This window comes from Haemorhous mexicanus, chromosome 14, assembly GCF_027477595.1.
Source record: "Haemorhous mexicanus isolate bHaeMex1 chromosome 14, bHaeMex1.pri, whole genome shotgun sequence".
Lineage (NCBI taxonomy): Eukaryota > Metazoa > Chordata > Aves > Passeriformes > Fringillidae > Haemorhous > Haemorhous mexicanus.
In genome coordinates this window covers 7,272,924-7,284,949 of record NC_082354.1, presented here as the reverse complement: position 1 = coordinate 7,284,949, position 12,026 = coordinate 7,272,924, and the positions used below count along the sequence as shown (strand labels likewise).

At 39.1% G+C, this 12,026-nt stretch overlaps 1 long non-coding RNA gene across 1 annotated transcript in view; it reads left to right on the top strand.

The window, feature by feature from the left end:
• LOC132333627 (uncharacterized) overlaps nucleotides 1–10,336 on the top strand; it is a 31,453-nt gene extending 21,117 nt beyond the window's left edge. The window contains exon 4 of the long non-coding RNA XR_009488217.1: nucleotides 10,201–10,336. This is a non-coding gene — a long non-coding RNA (uncharacterized LOC132333627). The remainder of the gene's footprint in view (nucleotides 1–10,200) is intronic.
• The last annotated feature ends 1,690 nt before the right edge of the window (nucleotides 10,337–12,026 follow it).

Sequence of the window (12,026 nt, the reverse complement as noted above, 5' to 3'; positions counted from 1 at the left end):
GTCACTTCCTTGGAAATATATGTGTATATATATATATATATATATATATATATATATATATGTAATTTCTTTCAAGCAAAGCAGACACTGGGATTTTAGATTAAACAGCTACAATCACAGTCTCTACTGGAATTCTTAATATCTTAGTCATCAGGTATGCTAATAGAATAACTAAGTCAAGTCATCAAATAAGTTAATAGCTTTAGTTTGTCATACCCACACTTTAATACTTTCTTAACAAGACATGGAAATAATAGTTAAATTACAGTGCTTATATAGTAAAAGCTTCCCATTATTTCAAAAGGAAAAAAACCAAAGCCCTGGCTGCTTTTCTGAGCTATTAGCTTCCTGATGGGATCAGCTTTCCACATGTTTGTCATTTTAAATGGGAATATGGAATGAAGACAGGTTCTTTGTTACACTTAGAGCAGAGGAATGAGTTGGCCATAGCTCCAGCACACGTGTGAACTTTCAAGGGTGAAATGAACTTGGCAGGGTTGTTGGTACCTCCACTGGAAGCAGCCACAGTGGTGCCCTCAGTTTTGCTGCTGTAGGCTCTTCCACACTGGGTCTGGTGCCTGCTGGCATGGCTGAGCTCCGTGAGCAGTGGCCAGGCTCTCACTGGGATCCTGCTTGCCAGGGTGTGTGCCTGCCTTGGGAGGATTTGTCTGAAACCCACTTTGAACATGTCTCTGTGCTGTCTCATTTCACAAATTCAGGGAAATCTTGCTCCTTTGCATGAGGAAAAGGGATAATTCTGTAAAATTCCTCAATTCAGAGAGGCCTGTCCCCAGCATTTCTTTACTGAAGGCTGCTTAAAACCTCTTCATTATTTTTTCAGTGCAACCATTCACTTGAGCCTCTGACATCAGGACATCAGTAGCTGTTTCAGCTGCTACCATCCCCTAAGAATCTCCCAGGAGATTTTCAGAAAAACAGGTTTTTGCCAGAGGTTTGGTTCCTTTGTTTTATCTATCTCAGGTTGTTTTTACTGAGAGTTTTGGTGGAATTGTAAGTGCTTTGTCACATCCAGCACCAAAATAATAGCACTTTATTTTTGTTTCACCCTAGCATTCTGGGTATTTAATTCACAATTGTTATAGACTTTCACCAGGTAGCTACAGAAGACCAGCTTTATTGCAGTGATTTTTTGTTTGTTGTTTGGGTTTGCTTGGGTTTTTTTTCCTAGAACAACACTATTCCCATGCTGGTGAAAAATGTACATCTCAGATACATATTTAAAATTCTCATATAAAATATGATCAGGTGAATTGTGAAATATTTATACACAGTGCTGTGGGATGAATGTAAGGGATGCTGGTCATTCTTCTGGTATTGGAACACAGCTCTCTGGCCTAATGGGTAAGTTGTGCCCTTTAGACTTTCCCTTATGGAGTGAATTTTAGTCCATTTCTTCTTCCCAGCACTTTTGTTTTGATATGGTTTGGAACTTTGTATTTTTCAGGACTGCATGTTTCTGCAAAATTTTCATCCAGGACTTTTTCAAAATAAAATGGCATGTAGTCAGATGCCCACACAACCACACCACATTAATTGCTAGTGGAAAGACATCAAAAATTTGCAGTGACACTACCCCATTGTATATGCAAGTTAAATAAGATTTATGCCATCTTCAACATAAAATTGTTCTCTTGTTGTTCAGTTCAATTTGAAATATTTGACAACAATAGTTGTACTGTTCTTCTGTGTAACATATCTTTGCCAGTGGGATGTTGAGATTTTATTTGACAAATGCTATGATGACCTTGGATCTGTTTCACCCACGATTCCTTTTGTCTGCACCATTCTCATATTTGTAGACAGAAATTAGGTTTTCAGTAATCTTGAAATACAAAGCAAAATTAAAAGAATGTAGGGGGTGATAATAATTTGATTCAAATTTAAAAAAAAAAAAAAAAACAAAAAAAACCCAAACATGTAGCTGATTGGATTTTATGGGAAGGAATTTCCAGGGAGTTGAAAAAAACTCCACAAACTACAAAACCAAAAACAACAACAAAACCATCAACATACACATGCACACAAATCCCAAGAGAACTCTCAAGAAAAGGTAATGTGGACAAAACTCATCTCAATTTTTGAGCTGCCTGTCTGGCAAATGTGTTTTGAATCCTTCTTTTTCCCAGCAGAAGAGAAGGACCTGGCATCATTATGAATTTCTCAAAAGAGAGTGAATTATTTTGGGTAAAACGAATTTTTCCTGTAAATCTCTATTTTGTGAAAAAGACATTGCGACAGGGAAGCATTTTAATGAGAAATTCTTGAGTCACTTTATTCAGCATGTAGGGAAGGCAGGCGCACAATGATCCATAATTTGAACTGTGTCCTTAAAATTGAACTGTATCATCTGTGTTCAGACAACTCAGAAGAGAAAGAATCAGCACTGCAGCAACAATTCTCACTCCTCACTCCTGTGGGCTTGGGTTCCCCAGGTGTATTGTTGCAGTCACAGGCTGCATAGACACTCCACAGAAAGAGACATATGTTGCCATAGAAATGTAAGGTTTTGCTGTTTAGCAAGTGACACAGAAGCTCCAGAAGCCTCCATTCAGTCCCTGCTTCCTGCTCTGTATCTATATTGAAGCAAATGTAGTCATTTTTAGGCCCATTTCCCACTTGAAAAATAATGTCTAATAATTTGCCTCAAAGAAAGAATGAGAAGTTAAATAAGAAAACATAATAATAATAAAAAAGAAAATAAAAAGCCCCACAAGTCTCTTCTGGTAGTGAGAGCAGCTGGAACTTTTTAAGAAAGCAAACCATGTCAGGAGGATGGTCTTAGCAGCAGAGTCTCTCCACAACATCTGTTTTACCTATTTCCAACCTGAATCTAACTCTTTTTCTCAACCATGTTCTTTCCTGATCAACTCCTTTTGCTCTGAATATTTTTGAGGAGATATATTCTATTTTTTCTACAGGCAAACCAAACACAAACTGCCAAATGCTTCTCAGGCCATCTCCCCTCTGAATATATGAAGTGGCCAAACAGATTTCTGTATTATCCCAGACAGTTTTGTTTCTCCTTTGCTGCCCTTCACCAGTTTGTGTACTGCTGTTACTGCTCCTTGTTTGCTTCCCTTATCTGCTGCATTCAAGACAAGTCATCCTGGATTTATATTTCCCAGTAACATTTGGTGACAAGCTGTGGGTAGTGTGCTCCAGGAGTCCAGACACAATTGCATTCATTGCTTTGCCTATTGCACTGAATTTTCTTACTCTGTTTAAAGGGGAAGAGGTCATCCTTCTGGGTCTGACTTCCTGTCCATCAGCTGAACCTGTGAACTGGATTTTGCATGCTACAACTTTCCTATTTGCTGCTGCTTTGTGTTATCTTTATGAAAAAGATGCAGAGAGGGAGCAGGGCCCCCTGTGCATCACCATGGCTCTAAATGTCATTTAGTATTAATGGCTGTCAAATGCAGTCCACTTGTAACTCTACATTACTGTTACAACACCCTGTGGCACATGGAAAGCAGATGTTCTAGGAGGAGAAAACTTAACTAATTTAAAAGTTAAATCACAATCTGATATGTTTTTTTCTGGGTGATACATAGTGAACAGAGTCTGAGAGAATCCAAGCCTGCGGGAAATAGATAAATGAGGTCATGAATAGGACTGAGAAGGCTTTTCTGAGTTCAGCCCTGCAAGTCCTGTGCCTCAGAGCATCTCAGGGGTTTAGGAAACTTGCCCCAGCCTTTGGCTCTCTCACCCTGGGGATTAATCCTGGATGTGCAGGGATTTAACCTTGTCAGTGCAAGGGCTGCTTGCATGCCAAGGACTCCCCTGCACCTTTCCCTGTGCAGAGAGGGTAAAGGTAAGTGTGAAATCATTCTTAATTTCCATCAGGTTGTTTCCAAGGCTCCATGCTTTATTAAGAGACAGCTTCTTCAGCAACGCTCTTTTAGATCGTGAAGTAGAGGAGAGATTTCCCTGCCCTGGAAGATAATGTCTTTACCTGTTTGAGGTGAAAAAGATGAGCCCCTGGAATTGAATGCCTTTGGTTTTGTACTCTGGCTGCAGTGCATATTATGGAATTAATTTTAAGGAAGATCTAAACCTTGTTACCCAAAAATTTTTTAATTATGGGAACTTAAAAATACTGTATCTTTGTAATTGAAACTGAACACAAGTATTGACTGACCCCAAATCAAGAGGCTTCTCGGGGCATTGATCTGTGTCGAGAGTTTTCCTCATTCAAAATAGAAAATTCAGTTCAGTTCCTCTAAAATGTTATAAGGAAGTATTACATTAACCAGAATTAAGTAGTTTGGTCTAGTAAAGAGCTGGGGGAGCAGGATTGATCTATATTTTTGATGTATCATCCGTGTGAATCCCTGTCTGCAGTTATTGCTTCAAACAGCAAGGGTGAGGCAGAAGTAGCTGAGTCCATGCTCAGATCTTAATTCCTTTGCCTAACATGAGAAAGCTTTGGGGTTTTGCTTCTGTCCATAATGAAATTAAATGCATGTGATTCCCCTCAGCCTGGATATGTCTGTCTGTATTCTAATAACTCCTTGACCTCTTGGCAGACTTCTTGTAAGCTGTTGAATGCTCTTAAAGATATTAAATACCCACATGCCATACAAATTAGACTAGGAGAGGATGAGTTCTGTATTCTAATGGAGTAACATGAGAGCTCATTTTCCAGAGGGGCTACAAATTGTCTTTGAGAGGAAGACTGCAATTGAAGTCACAGTATTTATTAGAGACCAGAAAATCTAAGTGGGAGAGAAACAGAACATTTCCCTTAACTTTTGGAAAAGTCTTAGCAGAAGTTTGTATGTTATAACATAAAATTCTCAAGACCTTCACACTGTAGACTACACAGGTTCTACAAGACACTTATTCGAGTGCTCCATCTCTTCACCAGTTTTGAAGAGAGATGCTACATTTACTCTTTTATGGTCCTTTTACTCTATAAAACCCTTCACAAATTTTCAAAGAGAGTGTTGTCAGCTCTTTAAACACTTGGGGATGTAGTTTTCCAGACACAGGTGCTTTGAAAACTTTACAAAGTAAAAGACTGAGTAGAAATGTACTAAGACAGTTGTCTTAGAGTACAGCACAACATTTATTTCTGAAGAGGGAAGCTAGCATTAGTAGACATCTAATATTAAGAATTCCACCTCTTAAAATATGGGGTCTCAATTTAAAATTATTCCTATGGGTATTGTCAAGTTAAGATGAATAATCCTTGAGGCTTATATAATTTTTTTTTTTTTAATTTGTGCCTCTTGTTATAACTGGAGATGTTTTGTGCAGCTTTTCTGTGACTAGAGATTGGAATGGGCTGCCCAGGGAGGTGATGGAGTCACTGTCCCTGGAGGTGTTTAAGGAAGGCCTGGATGTGGCCCCCAGTGCCATGGCCTGGCTGGCAGGGTGGTGTTGGGTCATAGCTTGGGCTCAAGGGTCTCAGGGTCTTTTCCAGCCTTTCTGATTCTGTGAATCCAAGAGTAGGAAGACCAAGACTTGTACAAGCTGCAGAGTATGAAGATAAATCCAGTATTGTTGAGGTAGAGAGGCATTCAAGGGTTTATAATGCCTGACAGGAAAAAGAAGTAAACTCCTGGAACTGTTTAAATCTCACCCAAAATTCTGAGGTTGCACAGATGTGAAGCATAGCACATGGAGCTCTCAAAACTCAGAGCAGTTAATTTTGTTCTTAGTGGAACTATTTAGATTTTGCTGAAGCCTTAAGGGGGATAAATGACACTCATTTTGCTTGCCTTGTAGAGAGCCACTATCACTGCTATGTTAAAATCTTCTTCACCCTCCAAATTTAAGTGAGATGTAGATGAATCTTGAAAACACTTTAGTGATGACATCCTAATTAAAGATTTTTAAATCTTCTAATGAGTAGTCACTTGTGCTGACACTAAGAAGTCAGACAGTGTGCCACAGGACACAGCATGTATTCTGAACTGGCAGAATGAAATATGCCTGCTGCTGCATGTGGCTATAAAGTGAGAATTTCAAATTTAAACTCAGATCAGGATGGAAAGGAAATGCTTAATATAAAGTTAAGACTTTAGAAGCAAAATAATTCTGAATGAATTCCATATTTGGCATATGTGTAACTGGTGTTGTATATGGCAGACGCTTTGCCATCAAAATATTTTTGCTTAAAAGATACAAAGACTTCTGTCAATACTCTGTCATGAGGGTTATTTGGATTTTCTACACCCAGGGAGCACAGAATGCAGTTTTATGCAACATGGGTTATAAGATATGCAAAGCATCCATATAAGAATGCATTCTCCTTTGCAAATCAAATTACATTTTGGGGATACTAAGCTGATAATTTTTGAAAGCATCCTCACAGGAGTGAAAATTATATTCTCAAATGCTCTTTACTTGTGTTTACACTGCCTTGAAATTCTATCCAGAGGCTGTCATAGAAGCATAACCAACCATGGAGGCAGTGATCACCTTGAAAACTGGAAATGGACTTAACCTCCCTTGCAAAAGTGCCTGAGTGATGGGCAATATAAATCTGAACAGATTTTGCTTCTTGGGAAGAACTTGCAGTTGCAATACCTGCTGTTACCATTAAGTCAGAAAATGTAAGAATTATGGAAATGCAGCAGGTTACTAAAAAGTAAACATTCAGTAACTTTTTCAGAATTAAGTCTGGCTTTGTTTTTAAAGTGGAGTAGAAGGACCATTTGCAGAAGGGAGCTGGACTTCACAAAACCAAAATGGGAGTAGGCTCCTGCTCAGACAAATCATGATATTGACAAGCAGTATTTAAAATAAGAATCTGAAAGTGTTAGGAATTTTCAAGATAATGGCATTGGAGATGTCAGCAACAGAGACCTGGAGCTGCACCTCAACAGTGAACTCAGATCTCAGTGGAAGAGCCAGGAGGGTTTTAGGGGTCCCCTGTAAGTCTCTCCCATTGTCCTCTTGCCCCCAGAGCTGGCAGCTGGCAGGATCCTGGCTGCTACCCAGCAGTGCTGCTCCTCTGAGGCTGCAGAGATGTTTGACACTGAGCAGCCCTCAGGCCAAGCCCAGGGGTTTTCCCTGGCTGCAGTCCCACCTGCAGCCCCGGTGTGGCTCGGGGCAGGAGAGCAGGGAGGGCTGTCTGTGCTATCCCCTCTGCACTGCTAGCCCAACGCTGGGGCTGTGCCTGCTGGAGGTGAGCCAAGGAGCAGATGGAGTTTGGAAGCAATCTCTGGGAAGGACACTGTTACAAATAGCTCTTAGTCTACTAACAGGGCTTAGAACTGCAAGATTTTGTGCAAAAAGTTGGGCTTTGGCAGAAAGCAGAGCCAAAGAAAACACAAGAAGTGATTTTGCACTTGGAAGTAGTTTGGTTTGAGGTCTGTCAATAACTGCTATAAAATCTTTGTGTTTCTAGCCCAAAGATCCTTTATGCACAGAGTCCTAGGACATCCTTCACTCTCTGGTCTCTTGGGGATCTCCTGCCTGTGCCCTGAGTGTGTCAGCTCCAGTCAGGAATGGCACACTGGGAGAAATGGCTCCAGCTCTCTGACATGTCACCAAGTGAATAGCAGTGCCTGCAGTTTGGCTAATGAGCAGCACAAGGCAAAGAATACCCAGCCTTTCCTTAGAGATGCTGTGGGGTTTCAGGAGAGCACAGAGCACTTCTTCCCAAGTGGTGAATTACCTAATTCCAGTAAATTGCCTACTTTCCAGCTTATACAAGCAACTTTCTTTTATAGCTCTACAAGGACATACTGCCATACATTCTGACGAAAATACATTATGATACCAGTTGCTAAAAGACTAAAAAATACCTCAATGTTTTTCTCTTTTAAAAAGAAGTAATTTCATTAATATTTTTTCCAAGGCAATGAGGAAGTAAAGAATATCTCCCTGCATACCATTTTCAGACACAGCTCTTCCTTGATAGTAACTTCACATTGAGACATTAACAGCAGCTTTTATTATTCATGGTTTCGATCTATTTTGTGGAGACAGAACAACACTAATGAGTTGATTTGACTTCTTCTGAAGTAGCTATTGTAAAGCTTATATGGGAAGGAGATAAGAACACAAGATGTCTTTACTCTGGTGATACCTTAGGTTTTAGCTTTTGTATTTTTCAGATTCTGCACTGTTTTAGTGTGTAATTCTGAGCTTCATATTAGGGAATGGTGAGCTGTCTTCACAGAGTAAGGAGACAAAACAATTCCTTCTCTAGCTGGGGACCAAGGACAAATGATCCAAATCTCAGGCCCAAGAGCATGAACAACATGGGCTGAAGAGAGAAAAAAAAAGGAGGATGACTGGTTGGGCATTTTGTGACCATTTTGGGTTGATCTTGGGTGCAGCCCTGGCTGGGCTCTTGTGCTGCCCAAAGTGTATCCATTGAGGCCTTCTAATAAATATCTACTTTATTTAGCTCTGTCCAGTCTCTGTTCTAGGTCAGCTTTGATAAGGCATCACTGGACAGGGAAACAAAAGAAAGGGTTGTATGGCCATTAAACACTAACACTTTTCTGTAATCTCTTTCTTTGGATGAGTTTTTCTTGTTAATTTGCTTGCTTGGTTATTTTGGGGGGGGGGCGGGGAGGGCTACTATCAGTTAATAATAAGTTAGAGGTAAGTAAGCCAAATTTCATTCATGTGCAGAAAACAGAGGGTAAATGATATTCTGTGCTCAAACCTAATGGTCTCATTGCTGTTAGATACAGGTGATTGTTGCAAGTGTTGTATATACAGAAAATGCTTTCAGCTGGAGGACAGTCTAGGAAAAAATAAGATTGCATAATTTGGAGGGCAAGGCTGTGTAACACAGCACTTGCTTGTCTAAGTCTTCTAAATACAATCTGCATAATTCCATCTCATCCTTCAAATCTGTTAAATGCACAGTTTTAAAGATGAGGTCTTTCATGTGAAATGGTCATGGACTTCTGTAGGAATCTGATCTGCACTCAAAGCTGTCATAGCTTCATAAGACACTAGCCACATAGCCCATAGCCTGTATTCAAATAATTGCATATTTTTTACATTCATATCATATTCCTCTTTTACTGCACTTCTGTATTTTTCCACATTAGTTTGATGGGACAATTAAATACTGTTGCTAGTGAGATAAATAATTCATGGTTTCTGAAGCATAACTGTGTCTCTAGTCATACTGTGTCAAGGCAATGTTTTATGCAGCTTTGTTTTAATTCATGCTTTGTTACGTTTATTATCACTAATTGCTGTTTTATAACAAAGCTATAGTTTGGAATCAGAATAGATATGCTTTAATTGAAGCTGAACTGGAGCCTGATACTAGCAGTGTGTTTGTCTTTTCCAGAAGTGCAGCCCTGCAAAAGGCTGCTGTATTATTTATTTATCCATTGACATGTTTGAATGGGGTATATGTCATCTATTGTCTCGAGAGTATTAAGTAAAATTGGTACCTGGGAGAACTGAGTAACTATTAATGTGTACAGAAGGCTTCCCTATGAGTAAATAATATCTGCAGATCTCTGGAGATGATGCATTTTAATGCAGCTTGAATGTAATATTTCCATTTGTAAACAAATTTGATCAAATACAATAAACAGTGCTGGAGCCTTAATGTAATTCTATTACCTATAAGTCAGTACAGGAAACAGCAATGCAGATGCCTAACAAGAGGCAGAGTGGCTTCTTCAGCTTTGCTGATAAATATCTGTGTAAGTCATGTAAGCCTAATAATCAGGCAGAGAAGTAGGAGAAAGCAATAACCCCAGTCTTGTCAAAACATAAATGGAATACAGATGAAAGTTGATGTTTTGAGTAAAAATGCATGCCAGATTTAAAGTAAGGAATAATGAAATCAAGCTGAAATTCAAAAACTAATAAAAATGTCATTTGATATCCTGCTATACAGGGAAGTACAAACTGCTCTGAAATAAAGACCAGAAAGGATAGACCTGCCATTTTTGGGGGGGTTCTTTGGCTGTCCATACCTTCATTTAAACAAGCTAGGGGATGGAGGGTACCTGAGGCTTTTAAGTACAAGCAGGTACTATCTGACAACTTTTGAATTTTGAATTTAACAGGAGAATTTTGATTTTTTTTTTTTCCCTACTGATCTTTCACCGTGGGTTTAATCATGTAACTGTAGAACCTTTAATCTCTAAAATGGCAATGCTTTCAGATAGCTTGTAAAAGTGTTGGGAGAGAGAAGAATTTTACCACAGCTCTAAAGTTACCATGTTTTTATTTCTGCAGGGTGCAGTTGGTGGCAGGGCTCATCAGCTGGGACAGTGCTGATGATTCTGAGGAGAAGCCAGGAGAGTGAATGTGAGACTGTGGTACCAGCCCTGGGCTGTGTCTGCCTCTGAGGGGGGCCCAAGGAAGGTTGTAGGAATGCAGTGCAAGAATATTGCAATGAATGAATAAATAAATAAATAAATAAATGTGTGTGTGTAACATGCAGGCAAAAAACCCCACCCAAGCTGTACAAAGACATTGGGTCTGTTGTGTCTGCTGTTTCAATGATGAGATTAGAATATTTCTGCATTTTCTTTTGAAGAAAATGAAATACTACTCCAGCCTGTCACCCACATGCTATTTTTGCAAAGAGTTTGGAGCTATGTTTTGTAAACACCTGTTAAGAAAACCCAACCAAACCCACTATTAATTTTGTTTAACAGAAATGAGACACCTCCCAGTGTAGAGGAATGCTCTCCAGGGCACATGTTGACAGCCATTACTCTCACAGTGGAAATTCCTGTTGTCTTTACTGACAGGAGGATCCCACCCATTGTGAAATCAAAGGAGTAATCAAATCAAGAGTTTATATTTCCACCAGATCACATTGACAGAAGGGCTCCATCCTGCTTGATATAAACATAAAAAAAAAAGAAACTTTTTCTTTTCTCCACCTCTCTTACCATGCACAGCTTGTGAGCTTGGAGAGCTCTTGCTGGCCCTCAGGAAGAAACAGTGCAAAGTAATTTAATAACTGTATTCTTTCTGAAGGGAGTTTTAGAAATATTCTGGGATAAAGTGAAGTAGAATGAGTCTGACAAGGAAGCAGCTTGAACTCATTGCACCTTAATGGCTTTTCTCTCTGATCTGCCTGCTTTCAAACCTACTCCAGCCACAGGTGTGCCCTGTCAGTGATGTGCCTCAGCATGGTCCCTGCCTTCTCTGAACGTGTGTAAATAAATGTTTGTGTTTTGGTGGGTTTGAGCACAGGTAGGTACAAGTCTAGGAAATGGATCATCAGCTTCAGAAGCCCTATGTATTAAAATACTATTCATTTTTATAGAAATTTTTCTTTCTCTGTGTTCTTTTTATTTTATTTGAAAATTTTACCTTTTTTTTCCCCTCAAAAAATACCTTCCTGTTGTCTAATCATCCTGGCTCTAGCTATGGAGAAGCTGCACAATGTCAGTAAATAATATCAAATATTTTCAGTTCAGGGCTGCATGGTAAAGTGCACTTGTTGCTTTCCAACTGAGATCCTGAGGAATGAACTCCTTTATAAAACACATTTTCTTCCCTTGCTATTTCCAAAAGCAATATATAATGTTACATAGAAACTTGAGAAGATGGAGGAGCACACAAGTCCACATTTCAGAGATGCATGTTATTAAAGAATTTAATCTGAGAAAGCCAAACTACTCAGGAAAACTGCATCTGACTTAGTAAGACTTGGCAAACCTCCAAGTCAAAAGAATGTTTCTGCTTTTTCAGTTAAAAGCAGAAATACTCTTCCACTTTTCCTGTTAGCTGAGAAAATCCATTTAATTTCCATTCCAAGAAAAATGAAAGAATAGCCTGGCCAAAAATAGTAGAGTTAGTATGTTATATTTTATATCAGTGCTATATTTTATATAAAAAAGAAAGACCTGAGAAGGTTTGTCTGTAACTCACCTTTTCCATTTTAGCCTTCACACTGACAAGTTTACTTGAAAATCAATATTTTACATTGAAAAAACCCCATTCTGTGTCAGTAATACTCCCAAGCAATATAGATCTTAAAGAAACATGCCGAGATGTGGCAGGTAAATATTTGTAATGAATAATCTGCCTGAACCCCATGGAAA